Source organism: Miscanthus floridulus, unplaced genomic scaffold (assembly GCF_019320115.1).
Source record: "Miscanthus floridulus cultivar M001 unplaced genomic scaffold, ASM1932011v1 os_2602_1_2, whole genome shotgun sequence".
Classification (NCBI taxonomy): Eukaryota; Viridiplantae; Streptophyta; class Magnoliopsida; order Poales; family Poaceae; genus Miscanthus; species Miscanthus floridulus.
Genome location: NW_027098401.1, coordinates 5945 through 20833, shown reverse-complemented (window position 1 = coordinate 20833; position 14889 = coordinate 5945).

Sequence of the window (14889 nt, the reverse complement as noted above, 5' to 3'; positions counted from 1 at the left end):
TCATCTCAACCATAAAGACAAGTTCATCATCATGAAGATAGTTGAAAAGAATGATGAGCTTGAAGAAGAGATAGAGAAGCAAGAGCAATTGCTTTAAAATCAAGAAAAGTTTCTCATCTCCAAATTGCAAGAACTAAAGGCAATAAATGAGAGGTATGAAAAATTGTCAATTGAGCATGCTTTAGTTACTAACTCCTCTTCTAGTGTTTCACAACTAGAGAAGGAAAACTTTGAGCTCAAGGCAAGGCTAGATGAACTATCAAGCAAGTATAATATGCTACAAGCAAATTATGTTCATCTAAAGTGCTCTCATGAGGAAGTAGTAGAATCAAGCATCATGCTTGAGGTGGCTCATGAGGTTGTGATTACAATGGTAAAATTTTCTCAACCTCTCACACATCCGCTCACTAGTACACCATCTCAATTAAATATTTCTTGTACTAATGAATGTGCTTCTCAAGCAAGCCAATCTTTGATTGAGCTAAATCTTATAGAAAACATAGAGCTCAAAGAAGAAGTGCAAAGATTAAAGAAAGATGTGATTCGGTTGAAGGGTAAGGAGAAAGCACAACCTTCTCAAGATAACCGTGATAACATGGTGAAGAAGCTTGAGAAGGGTTCAAACCTTGCTTCCTCCAAAGCCCAACAAAAGAATCACATCTCAAGCAAGGCAAACACAACCAAGAGCAAGAAACATGGAAAAAGGATGTGCTATGGTTGTGGATTGTATGGACATGAGTGGGCTATGTGTCCACGCAAGAGTTGGGCCAACAAGGTTGAAGCCGCCAATCAAAAGGCTTCTACCAAGGAGGCCAAGCAAATGAAGAGTGATGGACAAAGTGCTTGTCTCATGAGCAAGAAATTAAGGCATCCTACCAAGAAATGCCCAATGTACAAAGAGGCAAGAAAGGAAGCCCAAGTTGCAACTAGAAGATGCTATGGGTGCAATGAGATGGGCCACAATGTTGATAGATGTCCATACAAGCAAAGCAAGCATAGAGCACACAAAGGCCGCATATGCTATGCTTGTAGAAGAAAGGGGCATCTAAGCTATGAATGCCCAAATGGTAAAACTCCTATGCCAAATACATTTGTCTATAATGATATGCTTAGGAAGGCCACAAATGGAGTTAGCGCTAGCAAGGTGATGTGTTCACCACAAACTAGTGCTAAAGCCATTTGGGTGCCTAAGCACTTGTTGACTAACTCAAAAGGACCCAACAAGAGTTGGGTACCAAAGTATGCTTAGGATAATGATGTAGGTACTTGGTGATGAGATGAAATCTTTGGGGTGGTTAAGCAAGCAATTTGACAAACATTCACTCAATCTATCAACCAATTCTTATCTTAATCCCTTATATGGTTGACCCAAAGATAATTGAATGAACATATCATATATTTCATCCTCACCATTGGTAAAAAGTACCTAAACCCTTTAGGATAGCCACCTTGTTCATTTCATGTTCTATAGTTCACAAATAGGTACATTTGTGAAATAATAAAAGTGGCTAATTAGTTTCAATTAAAAAGGAATTCTACTTTGCCATATGATGCTTTTGATCGCTATCTAGTAGAGTAATTTATTTGTTGAGATGCTAGTATACAATAAATAATAGAGCTAAACAAAGAATCACAAACATCGAATTAATTATGCCTGTCTTGCACCTACCGGACGTGTCCGGTATTGTAGCAACCAGAACACAATTTGAATTACAACTGAGTCTTTGATCCATATATTTTCATATATACTTAACTTACTCAGAAGCTTGTGATTCATCTATTCCTAAGTGTTTTGTGAGTATGTCTCCGCGAAATCTAAATATGGCAAATTACTTGATTATGGTCAAAATGGAAAATTGGCTCCAAATTTCTTAATAGAATAAAAGTGCTTGTAGAAAGTCTTTCAAATTACTTGAAGCACTTATTTAGGGGGAGCTAAATTTCTATTTTGCACCATTGTGGACTAACAAATTTATCTAGCATTCTCTATAGTTCTTTGGATGAAAATATATCTAGCATGATTATTTGGCAATTGAGGTCAACATAAAGATCATCATGTTATTTATCCTCTTAGTGGTATTCTTGTGGGCTCAAGGCAAAGGTATGTGTTTACATACATACATTGTAAGTGCATCTAAGGCCCTTTATATGTTAGAATGTGCATTTGTGTGACATAGGAGAGATATTTTTCAAAACCCATAACTAGCATGTGTAGGTGGTGTGAATTTGAAAAATTATTTGAATCTTGGTCTTTGTGACCTAGCCTTGTCATGTGATGATTATAGCTCTCCTTGATTGTTTGATTGGATAATCACACATGACATGGCTTTCTTAAGTCCACAATCTACTATCTCTCTCTCTCTCAAGTAAGCGAAATCTTGTATATGCCAAATATTTGGAAAAGAGAAAATCATTTTACGACATTGGTTAAGGAAAGGGATGATACTCGGTTTGGATCAAGATTATATATGTAACAGAACCGCCCAATTTATACAAGATCAAGTACGGTTGTCCCCGCTAACATGTTGACACGCGCATACTTTTACTCATACAAATCCGGTAGTCCGCCGAGTGTCCCAAAAGACATCGGTAAATCAACATCACAACCAAGATCGCGTGATTAAGCAAATACACATCACATACACAGGGTTGCAGTGGAAAATAATATTACAAGTGGATTCACAAATAATAGTACAAGTTTGGGTTTCAAAACCGATTAGTGAAAACAACATAGCCTTCAAAAGATTACATTAATATATGTTCCAAATACATTGCTAGCATAAGTGACATCATCCGATAAAAGCATATAGATGAGAAGTAACTATAGAATCACCAAGCCACCGGCGGTTAACCACCATCTTTATAGGCCGAGAACTCCACCTACAACATGGTGGGATAAACCCTGAGTATGAGAATGTACTCAGCTAGACTTACCCATCAAAACCAGAAATAAAGGACACCAAGGGTCATGCAAGGCTTATAAGGTGGGCTAGCTTGACACAGTTGCATAAAAGAGCTTATGAATATAGTGACCAATTTAAACTTAGCATCAAGTTTATCATCATTTACCTATCCACTAGATTAGCACCTGTACTAGAGCACTCACTTATTAAGAGCAAACAATATTAACCATAGCAGGTATAATAAGGCTATCATTATCATATCATCATTTCTGAACCATTATGTTATTTAGTGTATCTACTTTGGAGATAAGCCCGTCAAGTTCTCACTAACCGGGAGAGATGGCGACTCGAATCGAATTACAACTCAGCTGAGGGGGTATTTCTAACTCTCACCCTGGCATACTTAGCAAGGGTAGTCGTGGGTCACCTTTGGGACAACTCAGGAACCAAATTCGCGGGTTCGATCAGCGCCAGTACTCTCAGGGATTACCCTTCTGCCAGGACGATCAGGACTTTTAAATCACCTACCCTTGGACTCACGCCTACGGCTCCCTTTCGAGGCGCACGTTATACTTATCGACTCTCGGCCTGAGGTGAGCTACTCGGCTTCGTGGTCGGTCTCCAGACCCGGCCAACTAAGAGAGAGGCATGCGTTCAACATGAATAGGAAAGGCTCCAATATTCAGTCCTTAAGCGACACAGACGGAGTCACTATAAACCGGCAAGCCTCCGTCCGGTCTTCATTTCAAATTAAGACTGGTTCTTTTCCACGATAGCAAATATAGCCAACCATGCCATATGTATCTTCCTATATCTCATAGGTGACAGGAAATCACCTAACTTCTACCGTGTTTAAGCAGGGCTAAGCACTACATGAGCCTGAGCTACATAGGATTCAGGGTATCAATATCTGGACAAGGATTAGATAACCAATGCAGCAAGTGTTTGCATCCAACACCTAAACTTAATGCAACAATATATATATAACAATAATAATGTAACTGTATTTCAGAAATTAGGAGGCTTAATATGCTCCGGGGCTTGCCTAGGATCCGACACAAGTCAGCTCAGTTAGGTTGCACCGTCTTGGTGACATCTCAGGTCCTAGCACTTGCTTAGTCCTTCCATCTTCGGGATAGATCCATCAAACGTTGTCTTCGGGTTTGGCTCCAACATCGCATCCTTCACGTGGTGCATCTAGCATACCTAGATGAGATGCAATATGCAAGTGTATGAATACATGGAAGTGCAATAGACAATGCATCGCAGGCAGTAAGTAAGACAAGCACAAGGTTATATTAACATGCACAAGCACTTCGCATTGCCTACTTTAAATATCGCACAATTTATCATCCCACGATAGCAAAGAAGACGACATCACCAAGCATGACACAAGTTTCCCAAGATCTCAGGTACTCTAACTCAACCATCACCAAAGGTATGAGCCACACTTAGCAATATACAAGCAAACAACTATAATTGGGATCTATCAATTTCTGGACATGCAAATAGCAGCTACAAGATTTAGCTATAACTGGAGTTACACAAGTCCAAATGAATTACAAGAAGGCATTCTGGAAATCTTATGAAATTATCTACATTTCATCTATAACCATCAGAGCATGATTCACAAGTTAAGTAGGTCAAAATTATACATTTACAGAAACTGGTCCACAATTGACAGAGAGCAGTAATTTCTGAAACACAACTTTAAACAGGCATAACTCACAAACCACAAGACCAAATACCACCAAATTTTAACAGCAGCTAGATACATGAATTACCTACAACTTTTTTATTATAACCAAAAGCTCATTCAAATCCTAACTAGATCAAACACTAGCATCTTTCAGATCTGCTCAGAATACAATCAAAACCTGACAGGAGACTTAAAAGTCATGTAACTCCTACACTATCAGGCCTATGGCCTTACAATTTGAACATAAGCAAGACCATGGAATTTCCTACAACTTTTGTATTTACTACAACCATATCAAACATCATTTACACCACGAAAATAATTGCACAAGCAAAACTGCAAATGCAATACAACAGCAGTGGTACAGAAAACTGATAGGAACTTCAGAGAAGCATAACTGGAGTTCTATATCTCCAACAAACATGAACCATAACTTTTTGAAAATCTTAGGAAGTTAGATACAACTTTTCTATTCTCATATTAAGATGATTCTACAGTTATAAGGGTCAATTAATTCAATAATTGCATCTCTGTCCAAAACATAGACAGAAACTGACATGCCACTTTAAACAGCTATAACTGGAGTTATACATGTCCAATAAATGTGGTTCTATACTTTTTAGAAATCTTATCAAATTATAAACAACTTTGTTGTAAACACCTAAAGCTAATTCTACTATTAAGAAGGCCCCACAATACCAACAAGGTAACCCTGTCAGAGTTTGGGCAGAAACAGCCACTAATATTTAAGCAAATATAACTCAAGATCTACTTAACCAAAAATCATGATATTTAGCTTTTTGAAAATCTTAATAAAAGTAATACAACTCATGTATTATCATAAAGTCATGATTCATAACTTAACTAAGCCAATTAATTTAATCTTGCAGACCTATTCAGAATAGGGGTAAGGCAATACAGGTAATTTGTTATTTTTATAGATCTGAAACTATCAAGCCTAAAATACTGAAATTTTTACCAGACATCACTAATCACATCAGTAACACTCCATACAAATTTCACATTTATTTGAGTAAAATAACTGCAGTTATAAAAAAGACAAGACATGACTAGCATTAAGAACCTAACTGCCTAAATCCATTTTTACAGCTAAACCTTTAAACTAAAACATGTAATATTATAGATCTAGTGCACAGAGAATTTCATAAGGATTCCAAAAAGTCCTCATTTACTATTTTACGATTTTTCTACAAATTACTACAAATTTTCAAAGTGGAGCATTCAAATCTGTAAAAACCAGAGAAAAAGGAAATTGAAATCTTGCATCGGGGTCCCTCTAGAAAACATAAATTAAACACGAACAAATGGATCCTTTTCGGCACTGTTCACTGAGTCACGGTTTCTTCACATAACCCCCTGGACTTGTTTCTCTTCTCGCACGAGGTCCTCCTCTCCTCTAACTCACAGACGGACGCAGAGCATGGTGGCCGGCCGGCGGCTGACTTGACCGGCTGGAGAGGGACTTCGGCAGCCATAGAGGGGCGGTGTTGGGGCTTGGCCGTGGACTACCATGGCCACGCTTGGCCCTGGCCGGCCAAGCAGCAGGCAGCAACGGCGTAGCAACAGAGCATCGCTAGGCCAGCGTTGCCGGCAGCGGCAGCTTCGTCGACGACGAGCACACGGTGGGTCACGGCTCGGCCTAGGGCTTGGGGAGTCGGTCGCGGAGCCGTAGGCATACTCGGTGGTGGCACGGGAGGACTACAGGAGAAGGAGCGGCGGCGGCAATGGAGTTTGGCCACGGTGGCTATGGCGGCCGAGCTCTAGCAAACGTGCAGGCGTGGGGTCAGAGCGAGACAGGCGATGGGAGGGCGAGCGAGTGAGCCAGAGGGAGCTTGGGCGCTCGGTTTTCACTCCAGAAGGGCGCCGAGGATGCGACAGGGCAGCCACGCGGCAAGCGGTGTGCGGTAATGGTGGGTGTGCTCTGTGCATGGCGGCCACGCCTTGGACACGCGCCGCCCATTGAGGCATTTTACCGAGCACGTGGCGGGCAGCAAAGCGACTAGCGTGGGGCACTATTCTAGGCCGTTTGCAAGCCAAATTTGGACATGGGCCCAAAATGAAGTTTGGTCTACACCTGATGCTCTCCAACTTTGCTTAAGAGTTTAGGGTCATTAGGGTTATGGTTTAGCAGATAACATGCTCCTAACTTTGGTTTGTCAGCGTGACGACGGTGATTAGGAAAAACTCAGAATTAACCATCAACATGAAGCCAAACGGGTTCCAACTTTTTGCATGCTCTTCTACATAATATAACCTTCCACTTTTATTTTTGGACCAACTCAAGTTGCTTAGCGAATTTCGGAGAACGCGGAATGTCAACGTCGTTGCTTAGCGAAACTGACTTAGAATAATTCAAAGTGTTGAAAACCATAGCAAATTCGATCTTGTGACCTCGATTTGACTTACTTCCAAGCTGATCTAGCTCTTAGTCCAAAAAACAAGTTTGTTCTACATGATATGGACTACAACTTTCATTTAAGGTCCAACCTCAAAACTAGTATAGAACCTACTGTTCTACTTTGACCAAAATAGGATCACGATGAAGCTTATATTATCCTTTTTGATCCATTGGAGCATTTTTTGGCCACCTGCTCAACATGAACCCTTCATAACATTTGTTCATGAGTGCAAGTAGAGTTGTTTGTGCAAGGTACCAAGGTTTGGTTGACTTCATAGGTTTCCATCCACTTGATAAAGCAATTCATGCAAAGATATGACTTATCATTTCATGTGACTTTTTGATTCCAAACTTCATGAAACTTTTCCACGGGTCTAGATGGATGCATGTGGATGTAATGTATATGGAATAAGCATGTTTAGCATTACTCTTGCATAATCTTAACAAGGGTCCATATGTAAGCAATTTTGCGTGGCCCAAGTTTAAGTTGGAGCTCCATCATGTAGATTTGATCTTGACACCTTGATTACCACTTGACATGTCATGTTTGAGCTCAAACCCATTGCTTAACTGGTGATAAACACCAGGGGTGTTACAGCATACCTTTTGGACTAAGAAATAATAGAAAAGGGAATTGGAAGAGAGAAAACACATTTTGGAATAAATTGGGCCAGCCCGTGTATACCGGACGTGTCTGGTATGATACCGAACATGTCTGGTATTAGCGGGACTATAAAAATAGAGCATACCCCTTCGGCCCAAACAGACTTGCCTTCTCCAAACCAACCAGCCGACGCCCTTCTTCCCACCTAGGGTGGCCAAGGATTTCACCAAGGAAAAGAGAGAGAGGGAGATTGCATTGGAGAAGGCTTGGATCAAGGATTGAAGGCCCGTGGATTTGGATTTCACATCGCTCTCTCTTCTCTCCTCTCAAGGTACCCTAATCACGGACCTCGTCCGATCTACATGGTCAATGCATGATTTTAAAATTCCTTTAGTGATTATGCTGCATTGGTGATGAAGAAGCAATGCCCAAAGTTTGGTATTAATCCGTGTTGGTTTGAATCAAGGAACCCTAGTTAGGGTTGCTGGTCGTCCATACTAGACGTGTCCGATATGCTACTGGACATGTCCGGTATGGCCCAGCAGAGCAGGCTCACTGCTTCCTTTGATTCAATCCTATCCCAAAATTGTATAATAGGCATAGTTTCTTCTGTATCTATGTTTTGCAAACCTTGGGACAATGGTTTGTCGAGGTGATTGTAAAACCCTGGATAAAAGAATCTATGTCTATTTACAATTCAAGAATAAGCTATGGGCATGTATCTAAAATTCTATGAAAATCTTTGGATACAGGACAGCGGCCATGAGTGGATGACAGGAGCCAAGGTCCAAGCACAGGCATGATCCAGCACTTGAGAAGTACAAGAAGCTGAGACAGGATATGCATCCTAGATTCAAGCCAACCAGCAGGGGGTCCACTAGGGCGGCCTCTAGTGCAGCTGCTCAATATGCAGAGGGGTCCGGGAGCTCTTCTTCTGACACAGACACTGATGAGTTCAGAATGGAGTCTAGAGAAGAAAGAAAGAGGAAGAGCACTGAGAGAGGATCAGAAGCTGACAGCTCAGATGAGGAGCAGGAGATTGAGGAGGAGTCAGTTCCTCTAGCTCAGCACCAGCCTGGTCAGGGGATGCATTATGGTCTTCTAGAGACATGTCTGCCCAATGTAACCTCCTATGTTCCCAGAGTTGACTACAGGGGAAAGGGTATGACTAGGAGAGCTAGAGATGAGCGAAGGGTTGATCCGAGGAGCTTACCTAAGGTTCAGTACGATCATCGCTTCCAGACAGCTTTTCACCTGGACTTCTACTCCAGTGTGATTCTCACTAGGAACCCAGTGATTGCCCGGTCTTAGTGGATTGACTGGCAATATATTAGAGAGTTGCAGAAGGCCTCAGTTGATCATGCTATTGCCATCTGTCAAAGCATAGGGGTATATGAGATCATGGAGTTCTAGCATGACTGGAACACAGAGGTAGTAGCTCAGTTCTATGCTACTCTGTTCGTTGAGGAGGATGAGAGGCGGATGCACTGGATGCTTGAGGGCCAGTGGTACAGTGTTGACTATGATGTTTTTGCCGCCCACCTTGGCTTCTTAGAGGATGATCTCCAGAGGGACAGGATCCACACCGAGCAGGTGTTACCCCCTGAGCAGCTCGCATATATGTATCCTCCTGGTGGTGAGAGAGGAGCTGTGGGGAAGGTTCTAGGTCTTCACCCCACCTGTAGGTACCTAGACAGGATGTTCAGGAAGACTATTGACTGCAAGGGTGGAGACAAGGGCAATATTGCTGATTACTCTAGGAACCTACTCCACAGGATGGCACCTGACGCTCGGCCCTTCAGCGTGTTTGATTTTATTTGGTCCAAGATTAGGAGTGTTGGAGAGAGGCCCCTCAAGGGCTGTGGTTTTGCTCCTTATATCATGTATATGATTGAGCAGGTGATAGGGCACACATTCGAGTATGATAAGATTCACAAGGCCCTGAAGATTGTTGCAAATCTGCCTGAGACAGGGTTACCTCCAGCAGGACTAGGAGGAGCAGCAGCAGCACCAGAGGCAGATGCACCTAGGAGTGGTGCACCAGCTAGAGCTTCTCCTTCACCACATGTTCCTTCACGATCTACTTCATGCTGTGGCAGTCCTCCCTCGCCTATCCATAGGCTTTTCAGCTCCATATTTGGGATGTGCCATGACATCTAGACTAGGCAGCAGAAGGAGAGGGAAGCTAGGAGGAAGGACACTCGAACCTTGAAGCAAATTGCTTCTAGGCTTGAGCTTGATCCTCCTAGGTCTCCTCCATCAGATGAGGCAGCTAGTGAGCAGGAGACTGAGGAGCAGCAGCAGGCCAGATATGACATAGAGTATGTTGAGTTCATACAGCGACAGCAGCAGCAGCAGGCACCTAAGCACCCTGACACTCTACCACTTTAGGCTCATGTGCCTACTCACTCTTAGCCACATCCCAGCACTACAGACGACTATGCCATAGATTGGTGGAGTGACCTCACAGGTGGTGGCAGCTTCTACGGGTCTGGTGGCTATGACCCGTCTAGTGCGGGTGGTTCTCGTCCAGCTGGTGTTGCACGCTTAGATGATGAGGATGCTGGTGATGATGATGATGAGTGATCTTAGCCTTCAGTGATAGCTTGTAGCCCCTTTGTCCTTAGTATGTCTTTGTTGGACCTTTGTGGTGATAGATGACAAAGGGGGAGAGAGACTGATTAAAGCTTCAGGATAGTTTCATTTGCTTATCTTTGTACTTGAAGATATGTACTGCAGGCTGTAGTTTGTTTTTGAGCTTCATTGATGTATCTTGGATATGAGATAGATTGTATCATGTGAGAGATGAGACTTATGCTTTATCTATGTATCTCTTGAGACATGATCTTTATTGTATATATCAGTGGCTTCTGGACTTGAGAAAATTTGTAATGAGTGCTATGTGTGAATTACATGTGTTATATTTATTTTCATAAGGACTATGCATGCTAGAATAAAAATATTTGATGTGATGCCTTATATTTATTCTTGTGTGATATATCTTGTCATATGCATCACGGTTTCGCTTTGTCACACACACATGCACTCTATGGATGCAATGATTTAGGGGGGGGGTCTCCTATATGTTTTAATATGTGCAATTGATATTTGAGGTCATTTTGTGAATTCTACTCATAAGCACATTTCAAGGGGGAGCCTCTCATAAATCATTGAACCCAAAAGCTTAAATATTTATATCCTTGTGTAAGCTTTAATCAAGTTGTCATCAATCACCAAAAAGGGAGAGATTGAAAGTGCATCTAGCCCTTTAGTGGGTTTTGGTTGATTGAATGACAACGTGATTAAAGGACTAACCCGTTTGCTAAGTGTGGACAGGTAATAGGTTATCTCACAGGCACTTAATGAAAGCCAAAATGATGTGTTGTTGTATAAACAATCTAGTTCAAGCATAAGACAACAATGCAAATGGAATTCATGTGAAGGCTTATTTATTGTGGGATTTCCATGTACTATATGAAAGCAAGCTCATGATTATTAGTTAATGAGACATGAGGGATTGCATATGGAATGGTCTCATATTTGAAGCTTGCTAAATTAAATTGAAAAAGATGACAATACATATAAATGGATGATTCAACACAAGACGTGACTTGATGGCTTGAGATGGTGAAGATAGCAAGGAAAGGCTTCGAGGTACTAAGCAAAGGTGAAGGGCAAGCGATGGCTTGGCGGCCGAAGAACCTAGCTAAGGTGAAGAAGAAAGTACTCACATTTAGTTGAGGTACTAATCAAGCTAAGATGGTCATATTGATGTGAAGGATCAAATCTATAATGAAGTATTTGATGGAAGTGACTTGATACATTTGGGATTATTCAAATTTGATGAATGGAATCAAGTCACATGCTCAAGATGGCTATGCTCAAGTGAAAAGATCAACATCAATATGTTAGCACCCTTACTTAATGAAGATTGGAAGGGACGGCATCAATTCAAAAGAAATCAACTCAAGTGGTATAAATTCATTTTTCCTTTGATCTTGAGTTTAATAGGTATGCCGTACTATTAAGAGGGATGCATCATGTTGATAGATAATGTTTCATAAGTGCTCAAGCCAACCCATGTGAGTTTTGAGTATTTGAGCGATAAAAGAGCTAACTGATTTCTTGTTGGTCTGGCAATACCGGACGTGTCCGGTATTTGTCCAGCAGCTGTAAAATTGTTGTTCTCGGGTTGGTTCGTCGGGAGTCCCAACGTAGGTCAGGAGTTCCGACGGTCGGGAGTCCCGACATGGGTCGAGAGTTCCGACGTCTCGCACTTCAACTGACTTGGAGGGTTCACTGTCCTGGTCATACCGGACGTGTCCGGTATTCATACCGGACGTGTCCGGTATGGATGATCAGAAGCCAACGGCTAGTTTTCAAAAGCCGTGAGGGTCTGTAGTTCCGACGTGAGTCGGGAGTTCCGACGGTCAGGAGTTCCGACATGCGTCGGGAGTTCCAAGACCTCACTAACTTTAACTCAGTTATATGTTTTTCAAATTTGCTGAGGGTCGAGAGTTCCGACGTGAGTCGGGAGTTCCGACGGTCGAGAGTCCCGGCATTCATCAGGAGTTCCGATGCCTCACAACTTCACTGTAACTTAGTTACCGTTGGCGCAGTGTGAGTCATACCGGACGTGTCCGGTATGCATACCGGACATGTCCGGTATTACAACGGCTATAAAACGACTAGTTTTTCAAGGGGGCTATAAATACCCCTAAGCCTCCACCTTTGGAGGCTGCTGATTCTGTTGACATACACACACGTTTTTGAGCCTTGCCAACTCTCCTAAACCCTCTCTTAGTGAGTGTGTGATCCAAATTGCAAAACCAATTTGTGGGTTAAGAGAGAATTTGAAAAAGAGAGCAAGCCACCACTTGAGCACTTGTGCATATTGTCAATCTCGTGATTCGCAATTTTTACTCTTGGACTCTTTGGTCCTAGACGGCTCGGCATCGCCGGAGAGCACCCGAGAGATTGTGGTTGCTTTGAAAAGTTCGTAACAGTTGATTCTGTCGCCTCGGAATCATTTAGTGGAAGGAGGAAAAGGAGTTGGAAAAGACTCCGGCTAGAGTGACCTTCATGGTACCCTCTAGGGCTGACCTTCGCTGGGTCGCCCGTAGCCCCCTCAATAGAGAGTAGGACTCGAACGAGTCCGAACTTCGGTAAAACAAATATCGTGTCTCAATTCGCATTTCATTTAATATTTGTGTTGCTCTAGCTATTCTGCAGGTTCTCTGTGTATACTACTATCTCTAATAGTTTCCTACAGTTTGGATTGAAGATAGAAATCAAAAGGAGCAAGTTCGGGGATGTTCCACTGAAGTCGTGAATACCAGACACGTCCGGTATACATACTGGACACGTCCGATATTAGCCCCTGCGCCAAACTGAATTGTATTGTGTTCTAACTCTTTGGTTGTAGGCGTTTGGCTCCTAGATTCATTTAGTATCTTTTATATACTCTGTGACTAACTTGTGAGGGGTGGTACTACTCTTATTTGGAGTTTCTATTTTGGAAACTCCCTTTACTAATCGTTTCTGCTTTTAAAGGTGTTAATTTTCATAAACGCCTATTCACCCCCCTCTAGGCGGCATCATAGGTCCTTTCACCAATACTTGATGACGTGTAGATGATTCCCTGGTGGTGCCAAGCGTATCCCAAGTGCTGGGCAATGATGGTGGAGAGGTGGTTCACGGAGGAGTACCTCAAGATGCATAGGGATGCCTGGGACCATCGTTTGCAGATGCAAGGTCTAGCACACCATCAAGGTAGCCGCAGCCTCGCCGGATACAAACAAGCATGCGTACGCGAATTCATTTATCTATTGTGACGCTCAGTTCTGCCTGATTTATAATCATCGTGCTGTCTTTCTCATAGTCGGCATCACATAGTGGCCAGGCTTGCTCGGACTTCCAGGCATGGTGTATGGCCCACAAGGGCAAGGCGACGTCTGATGTCTCCTTCAACCTGGAGGACCCACCCGAGGCATACATGAACCCGAGCATCCACTCCCACATCAGTGAGTACACTAAGGTGGCGAGGTCGCTCCATGGGCCAGACCACGATCCGAGCACCCAGGACTTCGATGGAGAGGTTGTCATGAGGGTGGGGTAAGACAAGAAGCATGGGCGGTTCTGGCTTGGCGACGGCGTCATCGACATGGCCTCTACTCCCTCTCTCTCCCAGATCCGAGCACGGAGCACGAGCGAGAGCCCAACCATTCGCACACGTCCGACCGTTGCACAGCACTGGGTCGACGCACTCGAGGTTATTCCTGTTTTACTTGTCATACATTGATTTTTACACACCTTAATTAGCTTTGCATTACTGAAACATTGGGGTGAAATATTACAGGCCCGGCTGGAACAAGAAATGAGGCAACATCAGGAGCTGGAGGCCGGGCACCAGAGGATGGTGGCCCAACTGGAGGCCGAGCGGCAGGCCCAGTCGCAGAGGCTGACGGATATTACGGAGTTCCTACAAGGGCTTGAGCAACGTGTGGGCTTCTCTCTGCTAGCTAGGTTGTTGGTTCCACCTCCGCCTCCGTGTCCTGCAGCTCCAGCTACTCCTATGAGTATAAAAGTTTTTTACTTTCGCCTGTGCTTTGCTTGTATGGCCTCTACCTTCCTAGATTAGCTATCAAAATAATCTTGTCTCACATGTAATCTTTTCTCCTTTGTGCAGTCTCTATCTGACGGTGGTTCGAATAATCCACCTCATGCACCTCCGAATAATGGAGCTGGGCCTTCACCATAGTCGCAGTGGCCGAGATGAGTGCATGTTGTATTTTTTTCATTTGTTGTTCACTTGGTGATGGACTTGTGATATACTTGTGATACACTTGTGGACTTTGATGGACTTGTGGATTTATTTAGATGGACTTGAGCACTTATTATTATATATGTGATATATATTGTGATGGATGTGATATGTGCGGATGGATGTGTGGATGGATGAGATATATATGTGATGGATGAGATATATATGTGATATATGTTTGTATGAATTTATTTGTTATGATGGAATGTAAAAAAATAAAAATTGCCGTTTTTGATCACTTTGCCGAGTGTTTCACTCGGCAAAGGACCCCATTGCCGAGTGCCATGGTCACAGCACTCGGCAAAGCTAGAAAAATGGGCGCTCGGAAAACCATTTTTCCAGCTTTGCCGAGTGCCATGACCATGGCACTCATCAAAGAATTTTTTTAAAAAAAATTCAAACTTTGCCGAGTGCTGGTCAGAGGCCACTCGGCAAAGATTT